Below are 24,902 nucleotides of genomic sequence, written 5' to 3'. Positions count from 1 at the left end.
GATCAGTTGTTGCCTGTGTCAGTTACAGATAAATGTGTCCACTGCTGGAGCTTTGACTGAGTCAATTTAATTTGCATCCTCATTACTCCACCGCAGAAGTACATGGAGTTGTTGCAGCAGTTGCCTGGTTCAAATCCTAAACACACCCGTGAGCCAACTCTCAATCCTGAAACAAGAATATATACTACCTTGATGTAATTACAGTACTGTCCTCGGCACATATACAGTACTGTCCTGGGTACATATACAGTACATAGCTAGGCACATATACAGTACTGCCCTCGGTACATATACAGTACATAGCTAGGGTGCCTAAGACACTTGTACAGTACTGCAGTTATTTGATGTATCGCACTGTGCTGCTGTTGCTGCAAAAAAGACAAATTTCATGACATATGTGAGTGATAACAAACCTGATTCGGGTATGGGTATCTATTGTGGACTGAGGGTGGGAAGGGGGCAGGGAGAGGGGAATGGCAGTTGGGAAAAGGGGAAGGGAGAGGGGAGGGTGCAGGAGCACCAAAAAGACATTCAATTGTTTGGAAACAAATGACCTTACTGGTGTTTCAGGGCTGGGCGTATCTTCCCCTCCCCACACCACTGGATACAGAGATAGGAGTCCAGAGAATGCGTCTTCTGTTATTGTATGGGAAATAGTGTGAGAAGGAGAGTGAAGCAGTGTTAAAGACGGAAGAGTGAACCAGGGGTCCATGGAGGGAACAGCCCCTCTGGAATCCTGAAAGGAAGGGGGCAGGGATCATACTGAAGATGGCAGTAAAGGCAGAAGTTCACCCATTGAATGCTGAGGCTAGTGTAGTTGAAAGCTGAGGACAAGGGAAATCTTATTTATATTCTGGTTGGGAGAATAAAGTTCAAAGTTCAAAGAAAATCTATTATCAAAGTATGATCAAACTGCCCCTAGATTCATTTTCTTGCAGGCATTTATAGAGTAAAAAGAAATGCAATAGAATTTTAAGAAAAAGTATGCATAAATAAAAGGGTGGGAGTGCAATGAATGGAATTATCATGGTCAACAGCCAGGTCAGCTGTGGAAGAGGGGAAGGCAGAGTTAAGAAAAGCTTCAGTTGACTGTCTTTTAAGGAGTCTCACCAAGAATAAAAACCTGCAATGCACAGAGAGAACTCTACTTCAAACATCTCTAAGCAGTGTCCTCGGTCACAGAAGATTATCATAAATTCTCCAGGAATATGCCAGAAAATTGTAATCACTTTACACCAGATGAAAAGCATTGTTAACTTTTCAGATTAAATGGCACTATGACGATGTAAATCTACCATTGCTACAGTCAGATAATTTATCTGGAACAATAATTAGTGGAACAAACAACCAAAGTTAATTTAGAAAAGCAAACAATTTTAAAAGATCAAAATATTGTGAAAATCTCCTTAGAAGTACAGCTGTAACTTTAAACTGATTTGCTTTTCTGCAGCTTCCCCCAGTCTTACCAATCTCTCCACTCATAGATGGATTAACATGCTCGGGCCATTGAACAGTGAGCGTCAATATGCTGAGCAGTCTGAGCTATTTTCTGAAGCTGGCATTACTAACAATTCATGGCCATTACCCAGCCTAGATTATGCTGGCTGCTGGATTGTGCCAGTATTTTACAGTACTGGTTTTCTATTGCTAGAGAAAGAGAACAAACCATAAATATTGAATATCCTGAATTTGATACGGAATTCAGTGCAGATGTAGCATGGGGCATACTCTTTCCATCATCCCATTCTCAACTCTTATCAGAGGAATATGTAGACTATTTGTTCGGGGGGTGCCCTTCAGAGTGCATCCAAGAACAAATGCACAGAGACTAACGATGTCAGTAATAACAATCATTGCAGAAATACATCGGTAAAATGCAATCTATAGGGGCTATGAAGATTATCACACACTTCTCTCTCAACCCATGGCATGCTTTCAAAGACTTTGCGAAATTAGTCAATCTGGTACAAGCTGGCAGGTGTTAGGCAAAAACAGGTGAGGAAGGAGCTGCCTGACCTGCTGAGTTCCTTCAGCACTTATGTGTGCAGCACAAAATTTCCAGCATCTGCAGAATCTCCTGTGCCTCTAGAGATTCAGCAATCAGCTGTGATCAGCCAGGAGCTTTACGAATTCTGTATTAATATTGAAGATCTCCCAGATACAGGCTCAATCCACAAAGCCAAAAATAACATATTGTAGCAAGGTATCATCTGCTTGGTGTCAGCTTCAATGTGAGCAAAAAGATTGTAAAGCTTACCGAAATTTCTATTGTGGAGTTTCCACACAACCAACAGTGCTCAATCGATGTACATGTGACAAATAAAGCTTAACTTATCTTAAATCTTAAACTAATCAGATATTGTCTTGATCCAATATGAAATGGCTTTGCCAGTATCACAGACAGCATCATGAAATATGCAAGACATCTATACTGAAGATAGGTCTTTTATGACAAAGTCCAGTTAATACCAGTGGCCACACCATGACACTTAATAGGGTTCTCCATTATGGGCATTCTATGTTGGCGCAGGTGCATGGCAGCATCGTGGGTTTCCCCCAGCGCATATTCGGACCGTGTTGTTGTTGATGCAAAAGGAAGCATTTCAGTCTGTTCCTATGTTTCGATATACATGTAACAAATAGACTTAATCATTTGAAAAGAAGTTGGATGTAGAGCTCATTGTAGATGAGCTAAGCAAAGCTATTTGTTGATTATTTAAAGGAACAACTCCTCGTTACTCCAAGGAATACCCTTTAACGTGGGAAAATCTACCACCATTTCCATTAACTGTTACTGAAATGCTGGAAAGAAGGTCAGATACCATAAAGTATTCAGACATCATCATGCAGTAGAAAAATAAGAAAGATAAAGGTGATGGTGACAACTGCAGAGGTATTTTGCTATCAATTCAGTGGGAAAAGCTTATATAAGCAACATCTTGATGCACTTTCAGCATCTTGCAAGCTGTGTCTAACATCAAGTCAGACCTGGAAGATCAATTATATCCATGCTATTTTCCCTGTGTCAAGTTGAAAACAAATGCAGAGAACCAAATCGACCATTGCACTGTATATCACCAAAGCATTTGACACCATCAGCAGTGCTGGGTCATTTGTAATGCTGGAAAGAAAAAATTGCCAACAACACTATGAAGACTTATATGATTTTCCACAGTACTGCTCTGCTTGATGGGTCTATTTTGAAGATGAGAAGAGTGTTGAAAAACAAGGATACATCTTCCTCCTATATTCTTGGATTCTGTTATTAAGCCTTGGTAAGTAGTGTAGGCCTACATACTGGATGGGAAGCTCTTTCAATCTGTTATTACTCAATGTGAAGGCAAAGTGACTATCATTCTAAAGTCAAAAATGTGCTGGTCAGACAATTGCTCTCTTTGTGAGCATTAAGAAAAGATTGGAACTACACAGTAAGTTTCACAATCTCCATTAATCACCCTTACTGAGAGACAGTTAGTTGTTCAGCTGCTTAACTTGTCCCAGCCTTTCAGTAGAGTATTAAATTGTCACTCAAATGAGCAGTTCCCACCTTCAGTACACTGATTAAAATAGTATGAACGAACTCCAAGCTCATGATCAAAATCAAAAATGCTGGTGGACAAAATATTCTTATACATGACAGAGAAGTAGGAACTAGGGCAAAGGTGAAATGGTTTTCAACTCCATTGTCCACTGTATTATTAAATAGCAAAATAGAGTCTCCACTTGGGATCCCCACCAAACAGGAAATTTGCCAAGGGCAACAACAGGCTCAAACACAGATAATTCACTGGCTGGACCTTCTGAGCACATTCACAGGTGGGTGGAAACATAAGGACTTACAATTGGAGAATTATCAGCGGGAACTAAAACAACACCAGTATTCCTGTAAAGAAGCTTGAAAACAGGACATGAAGGCAGTTGGAACTGACCCTGACTGATAGTAAATTATCAACATAAATTGTGATTTTGTCCCTGCAAAACATCAGAGTCTATGACAGCAACTGGCTGCGAAGGCATGGCGGGAAAGGATCCATAATGCAAGCACTCCACTGTGTGCTCCATTGAGCAAATTTCCAACTGAATCGTGTCGAAGGCGGTAATATCCACCATCTCCTTATCAATTCAACAGGGATTCCAGAAATTCTGAATAGACCGCCAGCTGCTATCCTCCAAGAATCTAAAAGCAACTTAATTTGCCATAACAATCTGTAAAGTACCATTAGTATTCTCTTAACTCTATTTACTCATCTGTGCACACACAACCAATGGAACCATGAGGGTAACACCAACTTCTCAAAACTATCAATAAACTTTTGGGAGACAAATAAGTGGGTAACAATCAGGAGAGGGAAGGGCGAGAGTCAGATACTAGAGAGTACCCTTGTGCCTGTCCCCCTTAACAATAAGTACTCTTGTTTGAGTACTGTTGGGGCTGAGGGGACAGCCGATCTGGGGGAAGCAACAGTGGCCCTGTCTCTGGCACAGAGTCTGGCCCTGTGGTTCAGTAGGGCAGGGAAAGGAAGAAGGCAGCAGTAATAGGAGACTCTATAGTTAGGTGGTCAGACTGGTGATTCTGTGGATGCAGGAAAGAAACACGGATGGTAGTTTGCCTCCCAGGTGTCAGGGTCCGGGATGTTTCTGATCACGTCCATGATATCTTGAAGTGGGAAGGAGAACAGCCAGAGGTCCTGGTACATATTGGTACCAACAACATAGGTAGGAAAAGGGAGGAGGTCCTGAAAACAGACTACAGGGAGTTAGGAAAAAAGTTGAGAAGCAGGACCTCCAAGGTAGTAATCTCTGGATTACTGCCTGTGCCACGCAACAGTGAGTATAGGAATAGAATGACGTGAAGGATAAATGCGTGGCTGAGGAATTGGAGCAGGGGGCAGAGATTGAGATTTCTGGATCATTGGGACCCCTTTTGGGGCGAGCGTGACCTCTACAAAAAGGACAGATTGCACTTGAATCCAAGGGAGACCAATATGGTCTCGGCCTGAAACGTCGACTGTGCCTCTTCCTAGAGATGCTGCCTGGCCTGCTGCGTTCACCAGCAACTTTGATGTGTGTTGCCAATATCCTGGCAGGGAGGTTTGCTAAGGCTAATGGGGAGAGTTTAAACTAGAATGGCCCCTGTGGCCACTCCCCTTAATAATAAGTATACCATTTCGGATACTGTTGTGGGGGATGACCCCCTAGGGAAATGCCATGGAGACCAGGTTACTGGCACTGAGCATAGGTCCGTGGTGCAGAAGGGAAAGGGGGAGAAGGGGGCAGTAGTAGTGATGGGGACTCAATAGTCAGGGGAACAGACAGGAGGTTCTGTGGGTGTGAATGGGACACCCGAATTGTATGTTGCCTCCCAGGTGCCAGGGTCAGGAACATCTCAGATCGCATTCACAGCATTTTGGAGGGGGAGGGAGAGTAGCCAGATGTCTTGGTACATATTGGTACCAATGACAGAGGAAGGAAAAGCAAAGAGGCCCTGAAAAGAGAAATTAGGGAGCTAGGTAGAAAGCTGAGAAGCAGGCCCTCTAAGGTAGTAACTTCTGGATTGCTGCCTGTGCCACACTTCAGTGAGGGTAGAAACAGGATGATTTGGCAGATTAATGTGTGGCTGAGAAGCTCGTGCAGGGGGCAGGGCTTCAGTTCTTGGATCATTGGGATCTCTTCTGGGGGAGGTATGACCTGTACAAAAGTGATGGGTTGCACCTGAACCCAAGGGGGACCAATATTCTTGTGGACTGATTTGTTAGAGCTGTTGGGGAGGGCTTAAACTAGTTTGGCAGGGGGGTGGGAACTAGAGTGAAGGGACTCAGGATAGGAGGGATGGTATAAAAGCAAAGATAGCATGCAGTCAGACTGTTAGGAAGGGCAGGCAGATGATAGGACAAAATTGCAGCTAGCAGGGTGAGTATCAGTGCATTAGGGATACAGAATCAAAAAGGGTAGCAAATACAGAACTCAAAGTGTTATATCTCAATGCACAGAGTTTAAGAAATAGGGTGGATGATCTTGTTGCAGTATTACAGATTGTCAGGTATGATGTTGTGCACATCACTGAATTGTGGCTGAAAGGTGGTTGTATTTGGGTGCTGAATATCCAAGGTTATACGTTGTATCAGAGGAATAGGAAGGTAGGCAGAAGGGGTGATGTGGCTCTGCTGGTAAAGAATAGTATCAAATCTGTAGAAAGATGTGACATAGGATCGGAAGATATTGAATTCTTAAGGGTTGAGTTAAGAAACTGCAAGGGTAAAAGGACCCTGATTGCAGTTATATACAGGCCATCCAACAGTGGCTGGGATGTGGACCACAGAAATAGAAAAAGCATGCCAAAAAGGCAGTATTATGATAGTCGTCAGAGATTTCAACATGCAGGTCGATTGGGAAAATCAGGTTCAGAGTGAATCTCAAGAGAGTGAGTTTGTTGAATACCTATGAGATGGCCTTTTAGAGCAGCTTGTCATTCAGCCTACTGGGGATCAGCTATACTGGATTGGATGTTACGAAACGAACTGGAGGTGATTAGGAAGCTTAAGGTAAAAGAGCCCTTAGGAGGCAGTGATCACAATATGATTGAGTTCAACTTGAAATTTGATAGGGTGAAAGTAAAGTCTGATGTAGCAGTATTTCAGTGGAGTAAAGGAAATTACAGTGGTATGAGAAGGGAGTTGGACGAAGTAAATTGGAAGGAGCTGCTGGCAGGGATGTCAGCAGACTTTCTGGGAAAAAGATGAGGAAGGTGCAGGACTCATGTATTCCAAAAATAAAGAAATACACAAATGGCAAAATAGTACAACCATGGCTGACAAGGGAAGTCAAAGCTATCGTACAGGCAAAAGAGAGGACAAACAACAAAACAAAAATTATCTGGAAGTTAGAGAATTAGGAAGCGTTTAAAACCTACACAGAGCAACTAAAATAGATAGATAGATAGACATACTTTATTGATCCTGAGGGAAATTAGGTTTCGTTACAGTTGCACCAACCAAGAATAGAGTATAAATATAGAAATATAAAACCATAAATAATTAAATAATATGTAAATTATGCCAGATGGAAATAAGTCCAGGGCCAGCCTATTGGCTCAGACTGTCTGACCCTCCAAGGGAGGAGTTGTAAAGTTTGATAGCCACAGGCAGGAATGATTTCCTATGACGCTCAGTGTTGCATCTCGGTGGAATGAGTCTCTGGCTGAATGTACTCCTGTGCCCACCCAGTACATTATGTAGTGGATGGGAGACATTGTCCAAGATGGCATGCAACTTAGACAGCACCCTCTTTTCAGACACCACTGTCAGAGACTCCAGTTCCATCCCCACAACATCACTGGCCTTATGAATGAGTTTGTTGATTCTGTTGGTGACTGCTACCCTCAGCCTGTTGCCCCAGCACACAACAGCAAACATGATAGCACTGGCCACCACAGACTCATAGAACATCCTCAGCATTATCCAACAGATGTTAAAGGACCTCAGTCTCCTCAGGAAATAGAGCCAGCTCTGACCCTTCTTGTAGACAGCCTCAGTGTTCTTTGACCAGTCCAGTTTATTGTCAATTCGTATCCCCAGGTATTTGTAATCCTCCACCATGTCCACACTGACCCCCTGGATGGAAACAGGGGTCACCGGTGCCTTAGCCCTCCTCAGGTCCACCACTAGCTCCTTAGTCTTTTTCACATTAAGCTGCAGATAATTCTGCTCACACCATGTGACAAAGTTTCCCACTGTAGCCCTGTACTCAGCCTCATCTCCCTTGCTGATGCATCCAACTATGGCAGAGTCACCAGAAAACTTCTGAAGATGACAAGACTCTGTGCAGTAGTTGAAGTCCGAGGTGTAAATGGTGAAGAGAAAGGGAGATAAGACAGTCCCCTGTGGAGCCCCAGTGCTGGACCACTCTGTCTGATACACAGTGTTGCAAAGAATCATAAAAGAATCATAAGGAGGAAAAAGATGAAATATGAAAGCAAGCTAGCAAAGAATATCAGAGTGGAGAGTAAAAGTTTTTTTCAAGTATGTAAAATATAAAAGAGAGATAAGAATCTGCTAGAAAATGAGGCCGGAGAAATAACCATGGGGGACAAGAGATGGCAGATGAGTATTTTGAATCAGTCCCCACTGTGGAAGACACTAGCAGTGTGCCAGATGAAGGATGTGAAGGAAGTGAAGTAAGTGCAGTTACTATTACAGAGAGAAGCTGCTCAGAAAGTTGAAAGACCTAAGGGTACATAAGTCACCCAGACCAGATGAACTGTGCCCTAGGGTTCTGAAAGAGGTAGCGTTAGAAATTGTGCTGGATTTGAAATGATCTTTTAAAAATAATTGGACTCTGACATGGTGCCAGAGGACTGGAAAATTGCAAATGTCACTCCACTCTTTTAGAAAGGAGGAAGGCAGCAGAAAGAAAATTATAGACCAGTTAGCCTGACCTCAGTGGTTGGGAAGATGTTGGTGTCAATTATTAAGGATGAGGTTATGGAATACTTGGTGAGACGAGACAAGATAGGTCAAAGTCAGCATGGTTTCCTTTAGGGGAAATCTTGCCTGAAAAACCTGTTGGAATTCTTTGAGGAAACGTCAAGTAGGATAGATAAAGGGGATGCAGTGGACGTTGTATATTTGGAATTTCAGAAGGCCTTTGACAAGATGCCATACATGAGTCTGCTTACCAAGTTAAGGGCCCATGGTATTACAGGAAAGTTACAAACATGGTTAGAGCATTGGCTGATTGGTAGGAGGCAGCAAGTGGGAATAAGAAGATCTTTTTCTGGTTGGCTACCAGTGGCTAGAGGTGTTCCACAGGGGTCAGTGCTGGGACCGCTTCTTTTTATGCTGTATATCAATCATTTAGATGATGGAATGGATGGCCTTGTTGCCAAGTTTGCAGATGATATGAAGATAGGAGGAGGGACAGGTAGTGTTGAGGAAACATGTAGGCTGCAGAAAGACTTAGACAGATTAGGAGAATGGGTAGGAAAGTGGCAAATGAAATACAATGTTGGAAAATGCATGGTCATGCACTTTGGTAGTAGAAATAAATGTGCAGACTATTTTCTAAACAGGGAGAAAATCCAGAAATCTGAAATGCTAAGTGACTTGGACATCCTTGTGCAGAACACCCTGAAGGTTAACTTGAAGGTTGAGTCGGTGGTGAGGAAGGCAAATGCCATGTTAGTATTCATTTCAAGAGGTCTAGAATACAAGAGCAGGGATGTGATGCTGAGGCTTTATAAGGCACTGGTGAGGCCTCACTTTGAGTATTCTGAACAATTTTGGGCTCCTCAACTAGGAAAAGATGTGCTAGCATTGGAGATGGTACAGCGGAGGTTCACAGAGATGATTCTGGGAATGAAAGGATTATCAAACGAGGAACATTTGATGGATCTGTACTCACTGAAATTTAGAAGGATGAGGGGGGAATCTCACTGAAACCTTTTGAATATTGAAAGGCCTAGACAGAGTAGATGTGGAAAGGATGTTTCCCATGGTGGGGGAGTCTAGGACAAGAGGGCACTGCCTCAGGACACAGAGGCGTCCAATTAAAACAATGAAGTGAATTCATTTCTTTAGCTAGGAGGCGGTGAATTTGTAGAATTTGTTACCACAGGCAGCTGTGGAGGCCAGGTTGTTGGGTGTACTTAAGGCAGAGATTGATAGGTTCTTGATTGGCCATGGCATCAACGGTTACGGGAAGAAGGCCGGGGAGGGGAGAAAAAGGATCAGCCATGATTGAATCACGAAGCAGACTCGATAGGCCAAATGGCCTAATTTAGCTACTATGTCTTATGGTTTTATGGTCTTAATTCCACTTCCCATTCCCAGTCTACGGCCTTCTCTACTGTTGCGATGAGGACACACTTAGGTTGGAGGAGCAAATGTTATATTCTATCTGGGCAGCCTCCAACCTGTTAGCATGAACATCGATTTCTCGAACTTCCAGTAATGCTCCCCACCCGTTCACCATTCCTCATTCCCCTTTCCCTCTCTCACCTTATCTCTTTACCTGCCCATCACCTCCCTCTGGTACTCCTCCCCCTCTTCTTTCTCCCATGGCCTTCTGTCCTCTCCTATCAGAGGCCCCCTTCTCCAGTCCTGTATCCCTTTCAACAATGGACTTCCCAGCTCTTCATTTCATCCATCCTCTACCTCTCAGTTTCATATCTCACCTTGTGTATCTTCCTCCCCCCCTCCAGTTCCTAAAATTTTAAATCTACTCCTCATCTTCTTTTCTCCAGTCCTGCTGAAGGGTGTCAGCCCAGAATGTTGACTGTACTTTTTTCCATAGATGCTGTCTGGCCTGCTGAGTTCCTCCGGCATTTTGTGTGTGTTGCTCTTAGCTTAGTCAGTCAGGAGTACCCAACACCTGGTTGTGGACGTCAGCTAAGGGAACGAAGGAGAGCACACCAGTCCTCACTGAGAGGTCAGTGGTGCAATGGGTAAGCAGCTTCAAGTTCCTGGGTACCAACATCTTGGAGAAATGGTTCTGGGCTTAACACATTGACATAATCATGAAGAGGAATGCCGGCAACTCTATTAGTTAGGAGTTTGAGAAGATTTGTCCCCAAAGACTCTTAGAAATTTCTACAGATGTATGGTGAAGAACATTCTGAAAGGTTGCCTTGTGTGAAGACTCCAATAGAAAAGGTCACAAGATGCTGTAGAGAGTTTTATACTCAGCCAGTACCATCAAGGACATTTACAAGAGGTGGCATCAATCAGTAAGGACCTTCACCATTCAGGACCTACTGCCTTCTTTTTACTACCATTAGGACCTGAATACCCACACTAAATGATTCAGAAACAGCTTACACTCTGCCATTCAGATTTATGAATGGTCCACAAATCCACAAACACCATCTTGTTATTCTTTTTTTTTGGCCCTATTTAGTTTTTTTATAATTTTTATGTCTTGGGACTGTACTGCTGCTGTAAAACAGAAAATTTCATTTGATATAAATCAGTGACAGTAAATATGATTCTGATGCCTAAGAAGAATGTGGTCACCTCCCTCAATGACCATCGTCCAGTAGCACTTACATCCACTCTGATGAAGTACTTTGAGCGGCTGGTGATAAAGCGTATCAACTCTTGCCATAGAAGTGACTTGGATCCGCTGCAATTTTCCAACCAGCACAACAGGTCTACAGCATATGTCATTTCATCGGCTCTTTTCACTCAACCCTGGAACATTTGGACAGCAAAGATACATACATCAGGATGCTCTTTATTGTCTACAGCTTGGCATTCAATACCATCGTCCTCTCAAACTAATTAAGTAAGCTTCTAGACTTTGGGCTGAATACCTCCTTGTGCAATTGGATCCTCGATTTCCTCACTTGCAGACCTCCGTCAGTTCAGATTGCCAAAACCTCTCCTCTATAATCTCCATCAGCACAGGGGCACCACAAAGATCTGTGCTGAGCTACCTGCTCTATTTGCTTTGTACTTAAGAGTGTGAGGCTAAGCACAGCTTCAATGCTATATTTACAGTGTCTAAAAGAAGTATTCCACCCCCCCCCCCCGGAAGATTTCATGTTTTACTGTTTTATAACATTGAATCTCAGTGGATTTAATTCAGCTTTTTTGACACTGTTCAACAGAAAAAGACTATTTTGTGCCAAAGTGAAAGCAGATCTCTGTAAAGTGATCTAAATGAATTACAAAAATATAACACAAAATAATTGATTGCATAAGTATCCATCCCCTTTAATATGACACACAAAATTATCACTGGTGCAGCCAATTGGTTTTAGAAGTCACATAATTAGCTAAATGGAAATCACCTGTGTGAAGTCAACCTGTTTCAATTGATTGTAGTAAAAATACACCTGTATCCGGAAGGTCCCGACTGCTGGTGAGTCAGTATTCTGGCAAAAACTATACCATGAAGATAAAAGAACACTCCAAGCAACTCCACAAAAAGGTTACTGAAAAGCACAAGTCAGGAGATAGATACAAGAAAATTTCCAAGTCACTGAATATCCCTTGGAGTACAGTTAAGTCAATCATCAAGAAATTGAAAGAATATGACTCAGCTGTAAATCTACCTAGAGCAGGCCGTCCTCAAAAACTGAGCGACTGCATAAGAAGAGGACTAGTAAGGGACACCTACAAGAGACCTATGACAACTCTGAAGGAGCTACAAGCTTCAGTGGTTGAGACGGGAGAAACTGCGCATACAACAACTGTTGCTCTTGTGCTCCAGCAGTCGCAGCTTTATGAGAGAGTGGCAAAGAGAAAGCTCACATGAAATCTTGGCTAGAGTTTACCAGAAGGCCTATGGGAGACTTGGAAGTTAGCTGGAAGGTTCTGTGGTCTGATGAAACCAAAGTTGAGCTTTTTGGCCATCAGACTAAAGACTAGGTTTGGTATAAACTAAACTCCACAGGTCATCAAAATCATCCCATTCCTACTGTGAAGCATGGTGGTGGCTGCATCATGCTGTGGGGATGCTTCACTGCAGCAGGCCCTGGAAGGCTTGTGAAGGTAGAGGGTAAAATGAATGCAGCAAAATGACAGGGAAATCCAGGCGGAAAACCTGATACAGTCTGCAAGAGAACTGCGACTTGGGAGAAGATTTGCTTTCCAGCAAGACAATGACCCCAAAGTATAAAGTCAAAGCTACAATAAAGTTGATGTCCTGGAGTGGCCAAGTCAGAGTCCAGACCTCAATCCAATTGAGAATTTGTGGCTGGACTTGAAAAAGGGCTGTTCACTCATGATCCCCATGGAATCTGACGTAGCTTGAGCAGTTTTGTAAAGAAGAATGGGGAAAAATTGCAGTGCTCAAATGCACAAAGCTGATAGAGCCCTATCCACACAGGCACAAAGCTGTAATTGCCACCAAAGGTCCATCTATGAAATACTGACTTGAAGGGGGTGTAATTATGCAATCAGTTATCTTGTGTTTAATAATTATAATAAATTTAGACCAATTTGTAAAAATTTGTTTCACTTTGACATGAAAGAGTTTTTTCTGATGATTAGTGTCATAAAAACCAAATTAAATCCAGTCTGATCCAATGTTGTAAAACAATAAAATAGGAAGAATTCAAGGGGGGGGGGTGAATACTTTTTATCAGCACTCTAAGTTTGCTGACACCACCACTGCCATTGGCTGAATGGAGGGTTTTGACAAATCAGCATATAGGAGGGAGATTGAAAATCTTGCCAAATGGTGCTACAACAACAAGCTCTTACTCTGCAAGACCAAGGAACAGATTATTGACTTCAGGAGGAGATCCATGAGCCAGTCCTCCTCAAGGCATCAGAGCTGGAGAGGGTCATCAATTTTAAATTCCTCAGTGTTATCATTTCAGAGGATCTGTCCTGGGCCGACCATGCAAGTACAATTACGAAGAAAGCACGGCACTGGCTCTACTTCTTTTGAAGTTTGTTAAGAGTTGGCATGGCATCTAAAACTTTAACAAACTTCTATAGTTGTGTGCTGGTAGGTATACTGACAGACGGGCATGGAGATACCAATGTCCTTTAATGGAAGAGCCTACAAAATGTAGTGGTTACAGCCCAGGCCATCGTAGGTAAACCCCTCCCCACCATTGAGCACATCTCCCTGGTGCGCTGTCGCAGGAAAGCAGCATCCATCATCAAAGATCCTCACCACCCAGGCCATGCTCTCATCTCACTGCTGCCATCAAGGAGAAGGTACAGGAGCCCTAGGACTTGCACCACCAGGTTCAAGAGCAGTTATCATCTCTCAACCATCAGGCTTTTGAATCAGAGAAGGATAACTTCACTCGCCTCATCACTGAACTGTTCCCACAACCAACGGACTCGTTTTGAAGGACTCTTTATCTCATGTTCTGGATATTTATTGGTTACTTATTTATTGTTTTGTTTTCTCTTTTGCACTTGCACGGTTTGTTGTTACTGTAGTTGCATATTAGATTAGATTAGATTATTAGATTAGATTATGAGGACACTCAGTCCTCGTTTATTGTCATTTAGAAATGCATGCATTAAAAAATGATACAATGTTCCTCCAGAATGATATCACAAGAAACACAGGACAAACCAAGACTAAAACTGATAAAACCACATAATTATAACATATAGTTACAACAGTGCAAATCAATACCGTAATTTGATAAAGAGCAGACCATGGACATGGTAAAAAAAAAAGTCTCAAAGTCCCAATAACCTCATCATCTCATGCAGACGGTAGAAGGGAGAAACTGTCCCTGCCATGAACCTCCAAGCACCACAAGCTTGCCAATGTAGCACCATTGGAAGCACCCAACCGCAGCGGACTCTGAGTCCATCTGAAAACTTCGAACCTCCAACCAGCCCTTCGACACCGAGCACCGAGCACCATCCTCTGCCGAGCGCTTCGAGCCCGCCCCGGCCGCCGAGCGACAAGCGAAGCCAAGGACTCGGGGCCTTCCCCTCCGGAGATTTCGGACCACACAGTAGTAGCAGCAGCGAAACAGGCATTTCAGAAGTTTCACCAGATGTTCCTCCGTGCTCTCACATCCGTCTCCATCAAATCAGGATTGTGCATGGCACCCTACTTGACAAATAACAGACATCACCACCGGAGTGGCTGCTGCGAGCTGCGTCACGTCGCCATCTTCTATGTACTTTGATAATTAATTTACTTTGTATTTGTATTTGGATTTTGTCCTGGAAGTTTGGTATCCGGGAGAGGAGCTGCTGCCCCTTGAGTTTACATTGGACTTTTTGGAAGGGTACAGAAGTCAAGGTTAGAGTGAGGGTGAAACACAGATTTGAAATGAAAAGTTATGGTCACTGTAGAAAATAATGAAAGCTTCATAAGTTATAGGATCCCATCCTACAAAATTTCTTCTTTGCAACTGATGTGTACATAACACTTGACAAACATATTTTTACAAACATTATATAAACGATTCAAAGCTTCAAGATTCAAAAAACTTTATTGTCATTCTAACCGTACATCAGCTCTGCAGGGCAGAATGAGACAGCGTTTCCCAGGAGCAGTGCGATCATAACATAACAAACGCAACACTAAATAATAAACATAACAATAAATAGTAAAACACAACAGCCACATGTCAGTTAAAATCAGTTGTAAGTGTCCAGTGCAAGTTAAAAGTGTCCAAAGCAGAGTCAGGTAGAGCAGCTATTTAGCAGTCTGACTGCCTGTGGGAGGAAGCTGGTTAGTAGCCTTGTGGTTTTAGGTTTGATGCTCCTGTAACGTTTGCCTGATGGCAGAAGAACAAACAGTTCATGGAGAGGGTGTGAGGGGTCTTTAATGATGTACCGTGTCTTCTGGAGGCATCGACTCTGAAAGAGGTCTTGGACAGATGGTAGGGAGACCCCAATAACCTTCTCTGCTCCCCTTACCACCCTCTGCAAGGCTTTTTTGTTGACACTGCAGCTGGAGTACCAGGTTGTGATGCAAAAGGTCAGCACACTCTCAACCACACCTCTGTAGAATGTAGTTAAGATGTTAGTGGGGAGTGGTGCTTGTTTAAGCTTCCTCAGAAAGTGCAATCTCTGCTGGGCCCGTTTCACAATCCCAGTGGTGTTCCTGGACCAGGTAAGATTGTCCGAGATCTGCACCCCAAGGAACTTGATGTTTTCCACTCTCTCCACTGTGGAACCGCCGATGCTGAGGGGTGTGTGTTCAGGCTGAGACCGTCTGAAATCGACGATCATCTCCTTGGTTTTGGTGACATTACGCATCAACTTTTTCACCCAGAGAGTGGTGGATATATGGAATGCTCTGCCCCAGAAGACTGTGGAGGCCAAGTCTCTGGATGCTTTCAAGAAAGAGATGGATAGAGCTCTTAAAGATAGCGGAATCAAAGGTTATGGGGATAAGACAGGAACTGGATACTGATAGTGGATGATCAGCCATGATCACAGTGAATGGCAGTGCTGGCTCGAAGGGCCGAATGGCCTACTCCTGCACCTATTGTCTATTGTCTATTGTTATCCCTGCACGAGCTCTCAAGGTGTTTGACCTCCTCCCTGTACATTGTTTCATCACTTTTGCTGATGAGCCCCACCACTGTGGTATCATCTGCAAATTTAATGATCAGGTTCTCCTTGAATCTGGCTGCACAGTCATGTGTTAGCAGTGTAAGCAGCAATGGGCTAAGCACACAGCCTTGTGGGGATCCAGTGCTCAGTGTGATGGAGTCAGAGATGTTCCTGCCAACACCGATTGACTGTGGTCTCTGTCAGGAAATCCAGAATCCAGCAACACATGGCAGTGCTAAGGCCAAGCAGCGACAGTTTCTCCACTAGTCTCTGCGGGATGATGGTATTGAACGCTGAACTGAAATCAATGTACAGTATATATAAACATACAATGTATGTTTATTGGGAAATAAGGCTAACAATTTTAAATTAAACATGCAGACTTCAATGACTTGATGTCATATTAATGATTACATGTTTTAAAATTTCTAATAGTCCTCAGCAGTAATTTTTGTATTTTAAATGTGTTATGTGAAACTTGGTTGCCTATTTAAGCTTTAACTAAACAATTAACTTTAACAGTGCCAGTCATATTGTAACCCTTTGTCTGAAATCCAAACTAGGATAAAAAGAGCTTCAGTCACATTCATTACAACAGTTAAGTGTGGTCAGAGGATTAAAACAATTCTTTCAATATAAACTATTGATATTCCAACTGGCAATTCACAAAACTGTGAAACTAAAGCTGAAGGAAAAGAACTTAAAACATTAATTAGGATATGTGACTAGAACCTTGACTGCTACTTTGATGGAATAATTGCAAAGCCCATTGGGTCAAAATAAACTACTGCTCACTCAGTGATAGATAACTAATTATTTCTGAAATGTAGGTCTACTCTGCAAACACCACTCATTAGGCAATCTATTTAACAGATTATTCTAAAATTCGATGCAGCAGATTCCCTAAATACCTAAGCGTAAAAGCCGCAGAATTTCTCTTTAAGTGTGTGTGACTTAATGTAGAGCAGAGGCAGCTGCTTGCTATGAAGCAGAGTGACCTCGTCTGGTCACAGATCTGCAGAAGAATGAAAGAAATAAGGAAACACCTTTTTTTTTAGTTATTTACACATAATTCTTGGAAGTGTTTTCTGTCAGAAAAGCTTTCACAGAAATAAAATAGTCACAGCAAGAACAGTAAAGAGATTCTCTCCAGGTTTATATTAAATGAGGAGTAAAATTCTTCATCAAGGTGAAATGAGTTTCACACAACAGAAAATTGTCTTTTCAAAGTAGCTGCTAAAATAATGAAGATTTAATAGCATTGCTACAAAATAGTGACAGGTTTCAAATTGTCTATTTCATCTTTCAGAACTCCCAATTTTCAAACCTAACAACCAACTATATTACTGCCAAGTTAAATTTTAATAGAAATATAATCTTTGTTAATAAGAGATGTAATTTCCTTTGCTTTAGAATGAACATTTATTTTTTATAGATTTAAGCAGATTGTTTTTGTTTACTAATTTAACAACAATGCTACATTGCAGTTTCATTTTGTTGAAGCAATTCTTTCATTTGATTTAGCAGGAGATGGAAGCAGATTTCTTCCGAAAATCAAGCCTGCAGTTCTGAAATGTGTGATTCATGTGAATTTGTTAATGGAAATGTAGCCTAGCAGCTACTCATGTTTAGACTTCAGTAATGATTTCATTCTACTCCAGCAGTTACTTACTTGGGGTGTAATCTTTGAAGTTCTTGTTAATTCAGCTGTGGAATTTGCGATAATTCTGATGAAGAAAGGCTTAAGTTTTAGTCTAGTGTCTATTCACCTTAGTCTCCAATGGTATAACATTTATCAAGGACAATCGCAGCATGGTACAGTTAGTGCCAACACGACTCGCGTTATTTCAGCTGCTCAACATGTAGTTTCGTTCAATTCAGAGGAATCAACCAATAGACCAAATGTATAACATATGACCAAGAATACATTCATCATGCAATTAAATTGGCAAAGGGAAAATAGTTTCAAAATAGACATAGGCTTATCTGAGCTGTTGTTATAAGCAGGCAAGGCAAAGATGGCTGAGGTGAAACCCACTCTTATAATAGTTACTTTGCCACAAGAGTGTGAATACAGGTTTCCCCCGCCATCCAAAGGTACAGCGTTCCTATGAAATGGTTCGTAAGCTGAAATGTCTTAAAGTGAAGAAGGAATTACCATTTATTTATATGGGAAAATTTTGTGAGCGTTCGCAGACCCAAAAATAACCTACCAAATCATACCAAATAACACATAAAACCTAAAATAACAGTAAACTATAGTAAAAGCAGGAATGATATGATAAATACACAGCCTATATAAAGTAGAAATACTTCTCCACAATCATTACTGAACTGTTCTCTGTAGCGAAAATCTCACGCGAGCACCATTGGCAGAAAATCTCACGCAAGCGCTGTTGGCAAGAACACGACACAAGCGCTCTCCAGTAACCTTTAAGTTATGAAGCTGCCAAATACACAGCCTATATAAAGTAGAAATAATGTATGTACAGTGTAGTATCACTTACTGGAATCGGGAAGACACCGCCGAGCACACTGATGATAGTGTGTTAGACTGAGTCATCACAGGTTGGATGGTGCAGTGGTCCCCACCCTCCAGGCCGCCCAGCGATACATTGTCGTGAAGCACACAGGGGTCTAGCGGTAGCCAGGACGCACACAGCACATCTTTAAGAAAAAAGCAGAAACAAACATGCTAATTAATTAGGTGCCGCCCGGCACGTAATTGTCGGCCCAGATCAGTGCCGATTTCCGACTGTGTCGTCTCTGATTTGGGCCGACAATTACGTGTCAGCGGCACCTAATTAATTAGCATGTTTATTTCGGCCTTTTTCTTAAATATGTGCAGTGTGCCTCCCGATTACCGTTGCATTCTCCGCGAATTGGTATCTGTCCGTGGCCTGGGGGTTGGGGTGGTGGGACACTGGGGTGTCATCTCGTCGTCTGCTTCTATTAGAGCAGGCAGCTCATCTTCTCCTATGACTGCCCGCCTCGATGTCGAAGGTCGAGGTTCGTCGTCTGCTGTGGCTGATGTCGAAGGCTTGCTTGACTGCTGAGCCCCGCGCATTTTTCTATCACACAGTTCTTTAATAAGGACTCAAACCATTCTGCAAATATCCCCTAAACCAACGTACCCTTTCAAAATTAAAGTCGTATTTTATCATTACTCATTCGGTTTTGATTGTTATCCTTTTTTCTTCCAATTGCATCAGCTCTTCATCTGTCAGTTCTTGGTCATGAGATGCCAAAACCTCTTCAACATCATGTTCGTCAGCTTCCACAAGCCAAACTCACGTTGTCCTTACTTTATTCACCATGATTGAAACGCTTAATTATGTCTAGTTTTACGCTAAGTGTAACACCCTTAAAAGCTCTTTTAGGCTTTGCCGATACCTTAGAACTCATCTTGCAAACAGCTGCTCACAGGCTCGTGTTAAAGCAATGCCGGCGAGAATGCCGTTCCGAATCTGGGGGAGAGCACGCTGCTTTTTTTTTCGTAACAGTGAAAACACCTTCTGAGAGCCAAAACAGGGTAGTAATATAGGTCTTTCGTAACAGTGAGGTTTCGTAAAGCGAACGTTCGAAAAGCGGGGGACACCTGTACATCATATATGAGGAGTGAAGCATGCACTCCAACCTGGCTGTGTCAGAGATTAACTAAAGGAGGACATCAAATCAAGTAACATTTAGAAGGCAAATTGCAAGTCATAAACACAAGAGGTTCTGGAAATCGAGAGTAACACACAAAATGCTGGAGGAACTCAGCAGGTCAAGCAGCTGAAAGTGGTCAAGAAAAGTGATAAAGAGTCGGCGTTTTGATCCGAACTCCTTCATGAGGACTGGAAAGGAAGGAGGAAGAAGCCAGAATCATTGCAAATCATTTTCTTTGTCCTAATCAGGAGATGAAAAGGAAGTGTTCCACTGTTGTTGCCATTTGCAAGACTAACTAGCAAGTTAGCCTGTCAAATCTGGTGACCGCAGTAACGTAGGCAATAAATCAGTGGATAAACTGGGAGTCGATTAACTCATCCTGCACAACAATTAATCTGCAAGACCGCCTTAAATAGGACATGGGGTGGGGGCAGGTTTGGTGTGATAGACCAGCAAACAGTGTTGGTGATAAATTTGGTGCAGGAGAGGATATAAGTGTTCAAAGTCTGGGTGATGTGATGTCTATCGAGCATGGAAGGCCAATTGTGAAAGGAAACAGGAAACCCTGAAAATAACACCTGATTTCAACAAAGGATTGGAAAACTTAATTGACAGGTGACCAACACTGTAAACAGTCTTCTCTACTTTCTGAGCAAAATAAACAAAGTACAAAGTCAGTTTTTCTTTTCCTTCCCAACCAATCACAACAGTTGTCCTTGTAACCATCGTGTAATCCTCCGAACTTGAACACTACCTCATCACCAATCTCCCTTGCTTCTTCCTGACAGACTTTCACCATTCAAATCTAAGCTCACCTCACTTGTGACTTCCTAGTTGAATCTCTTCATTCAGATTTCAAGTTGGACTATTGAATCTCACTATTATACATACAACATTCGTATTGACTATGCTTATTCAAAGGTTCATTTTATTGTCAAAGTATGCATGTACAACACAACTCTGATATCGACCTACTCTAGACAGCCATTAAATTCAGGCGCTGATGAAAGAAAAGACATCAACTCCCTTAGGTTTCAAAGTTCAAATCATATTGATTAACGAAGTATGTATACTATATACAACCTCGAGACTCATCTCCTTACAGGCAGCTACAAAACTACGAAACTCCATAGAACCCATTTTCAAAAAATTGTCAAACACCCAATGTGCAAAAGAATAAAACAAATTGTGCAAACAACAGAAGTAAGCAAATAACATTCAAAACTGAAGTTCACAAAAGTGAGTCCACAGCCACCAAGCCGGTCATCACTGCAGCCATTTTAGGAGGGCATCACTAGCAGGCCACAGCCTCAGTTCAGCGCAGAGGCAAGTAAACCGCGTAGAGCAGCGAGCTGAGCCAGCTGGTCCCTCGCCTCCAAGCCCGATACCCTGATCTTTTCAATTGTCCAAAACTTGGGTCATTCTCTGCTCTGGGACCCAGGATCCATTTCATTTTCAACACACATAAAATGCTGGAGGAACTCAGCAGGCCAGGCAGCATCTATGGAAAAGAGTAAACAGTATACTTGTTCTGCTTGCAGGGATAAGTCTCTGTATATCAGTGAGACCTGACATAGATTGGGAGACCGCTTTGCTGAACACCTACACTCCGTCCGTCAGAAAAACCATGATCTCCCTGTGGCCACCTAGTTTAATTCCACTTCCCATTCCCATGGCAATCCATGGCCTCCTCTACTGTTGTGATGAGGCCACACTTAGGTTGGAAGAGCAACACCTTATATTCCCTCTGGGTAGCCTCCAACCTGATGGCACAAATGTCGATTTCTCAAACTTCCAGTAATTCCCCCCCTACACCATTCCTCATTCCCATTTCCCTCTCTCACCTCATCTCCTTACCTGCCCATCATCTTCCTCTGGTGTTCCTCCCCCTTCCCTTTCTTCCATGGTGTTCTGTCCTCTCTTATCAGGTTCCCGCTTCTCCAGCCCTTTATCTCATTCACCAGTCAACTTCCCAGCTCTTTACTTCACTCCTCCCCCTCTCCTGGTTTCACCTATCACCTACTACCTTTATTTCTTCCTCCCCTTCCCCTCCACCTTCTTTCTCTGATGTCTCATCTATTTTCTTCAGTCCTGATGAAAGGTCTTGGCCCAAAACATTGACTGTTTACTCTTTTCCATAGATGCTGCCTGGCCAGAATTTTGTGTGTGTTGCTTGGATTTCCAGCATCTGCAGATTTTCTCTTGTTTTCCATTTCTTTTTCAATGTCATTGTGCCTTTAACACAGATGATCTTCCAAGAAAGCTTCTTTACTGTACACATCAATGAATTTGAAGCAATGCACATATCCATCTACTGGCAACAACCTCATTTCTAAGCCTTGTACTGTTAAACCTTTGATCTTTTCCTTGACAACATAGTGCTGTTATATAGCATGAAGGATCTATGGGGCTGGCCTGCTTGTGTATAACGCACAGGATAGGAAATAGCTGCAGAGGGTTATAAACTCAGCAAGCTCTATCATGGGCACTAGCTTCCTCACTATCATGGACATTTTCAAAAGGTGATGCCTCAAGAAGGTGGAATCTATCATTAAGGACCCTTACCACAATATACCGCCTTCATATCACTACCATCGAGGAGGAGGTATATGGACCTGAAGGCACACACTATATGGTTCAGAACTTCTTCATCTGAATGGACAATGTATCCTTAAACGCTACTTCACGACTTCACCCTATTTTCACAATACTTACCTATTTTTATATTTCCTATTGTAACCTTGAGTATCTTTTTAAGTATTGCACTGTACTGCTGCCACAAAACAACACATTTCACAGCATGTGTCAGTGATAAAATAATCAAATTTTGCTTCACAACTAAGCTCTATGGCCAAATCCTCCATTTTCACTCCTTTGCTGATGTCTTTTACTAAGCTTCAAACTTGCATGACTACAAAATCCTCAAGTTCACTCCTGATGCCAACTATAAAAAGATAAACTCCACTATAGTCCACCAAATTTACTTTACAGATCTTCTGCCTCAATACTCATCTATGTTGAATCCAATTGGTTAATTCTCATTTTCTATGTAGTTTATCAATTGGGCACCATGGTAGCGTGGCAGTTTAACGCAAAGCTATTACAACTCAGGGCATTCCGGAGTTTGGAGTTCAATTCTGGCACTATCTCTAACGAGTATGTATGTCCTCCGCAAGGATTTTCTCCAGGTTCCCCACAGACTAAAGACATATGGGGTAGGTAAATTGTCCCGTGATTAGGTTAGGGTTAATTGGATTTGTCAGGGGTTGCTGAAGTATATATATGTGTATGTGTGTAAAAAACACACACACACACACACAACTAACTGCTTACTATGATTACTGTTGACTATAATATGCACATGATGGTTTAATATGATCTGCTGGTTATGCAAAGTATTATTCTGGAAGCTTCTTTGTTCTGCATTAAGTGACTAAGTGTTTTTTTTTATTGGTTAATTTGGACTGCAGTACCAAATAAGTACTTTCTAATTAATTAATTATTATCTATAGATTTGAATGGAATTTTTCTTATCTCTGTGGGTAGAAAATAGCTAAACTCAAAACAGCACCATCTTAATCTTCTCTAATCTTAGCTCCCCCCTTTCACTGAATGTTTTAATTTCTTTTTGTTCTATCAACTGTTAATAAAACCTGTTGTGAAGCAACAAGTTTTGCGCCTCTTTCCTGACTTACACAAAAACCTTGGATTTAAACATCTGAATCCATCATTCATCTACAAAAACAACAGGAATTCTGCAGATGCTGGAAATTCAAGCAACACACATCAAAGTTGCTGGTGAACGCAGCAGGCCAGGCAGCATCTCTAGGAAGAGGTGCAGTCGACGTTTCAGGCCGAGAACCTTCGTCAGGACTAACTGAAGGAAGAGTGAGTAAGGGATTTGAAAGTTGGAGGGGGAGGGGGAGATCCAATATGATAGGAGAAGACAGGAGGAGGAGGGATGGAGCCAAGAGCTGGACAGGTGATAGGCAAAAGGGGATACGAGAGGATCATGGGACAGGAGGTCCGGGAAGAAAGACAAGGAGGGGGGGGACCCAGAGGATGGGCAAGAGGTATATTCAGAGGGACAGAGGGAGAAAAAGGAGAGTGAGAGAAAGAATGTGTGCATAAAAATAAGTAACAGATGGGGTACGAGGGGGAGGTGGGGCCTAGCGGAAGTTGGAGAAGTCGATGTTCATGCCATCAGGTTGGAGGCTACCCAGACAGAATATAAGGTGTTGTTCCTCCAACCTGAGTGTGGCTTCATCTTTACAGTAGAGGAGGCCGTGGATAGACATGTCAGAATGGGAATGGGATGTGGAATTAAAATGTGTGGCCACTGGGAGATCCTGCTTTCTCTGGCAGACAGAGCGTAGATGTTCAGCAAAGCGGTCTCCCAGTCTGCGTCGGGTCTCGCCAATATATAAAAGGCCACATCGGGAGCACCGGACGCAGTATATCACCCCAGTCGACTCACAGGTGAGGTGTTGTCTCACCTGGAAGGACTGTTTGGGGCCCGGAATGGTGGTAAGGGAGGAAGTGTAAGGGCATGTGTAGCACTTGTTCTGCTTACACGGATAAGTGCCAGGAGGGAGATCAGTGGGGAGGGATGGGGGGGACGAATGGACAAGGGAGTTGTGTAGGGAGCGATCCCTGCGGAATGCATAGAGAGGGGGGGAGGGAAAGATGTGCTTAGTGTTGGGATCCCGTTGGAGGTGGCGGAAGTTACGGAGAATAATATGTTGCACCCGGAGGCTGGTGGGGTGGTAGGTGAGGACCAGGGGAACCCTATTCCTAGTGGGGTGGCGGGAGGATGGACGGAGAGCAGATGTACGTGAAATGGGGGAGATGCGTTTAAGAGCAGAGTTGATAGTGGAGGAAGGGAAGCCCCTTTCTTTAAAAAATGAAGACATCTCCCTCGTCCTAGAATGAAAAGCCTCATCCTGAGAGCAGATGCAGCGGAGACGGAGGAATTGCGAGAAGGGGATGGCGTTTTTGCAAGAGACAGGGTGAGAAGAGGAATAGTCCAGATAGCTGTGAGAGTCAGTAGGCTTATAGTAGACATCAGTGGATAAGCTGTCTCCAGAGACAGGATCAGAAAGATCTAGAAAGCGGAGGGAGGTGTCGGAAATGGACCAGGTAAACTTGAGGGCAGGGTGAAAGTTGGAGGCAAAGTTAATAAAGTCAACGAGTTCTGTATGCGTGCAGGAAGCAGCGCCAATGCAGTCGTCGATGTAGCGAAGGAAAAGTGGGGGACAG

The 24,902-nt window shown here is 42.8% G+C and overlaps 1 protein-coding gene across 1 annotated transcript in view; it reads right to left on the bottom strand.

Annotated features, from left to right (window-relative positions):
- LOC140196215 (sodium/hydrogen exchanger 9-like) overlaps positions 1–24,902 on the bottom strand; it is a 574,106-nt gene that overhangs the window by 327,286 nt on the left and 221,918 nt on the right. The window lies entirely within an intron of this gene.

Source organism: Mobula birostris, chromosome 4, assembly GCF_030028105.1.
Source record: "Mobula birostris isolate sMobBir1 chromosome 4, sMobBir1.hap1, whole genome shotgun sequence".
Lineage (NCBI taxonomy): Eukaryota > Metazoa > Chordata > Chondrichthyes > Myliobatiformes > Myliobatidae > Mobula > Mobula birostris.
Note: the sequence above shows the minus strand (reverse complement) of the source record. Positions and strands in the feature narration are given on the sequence as shown.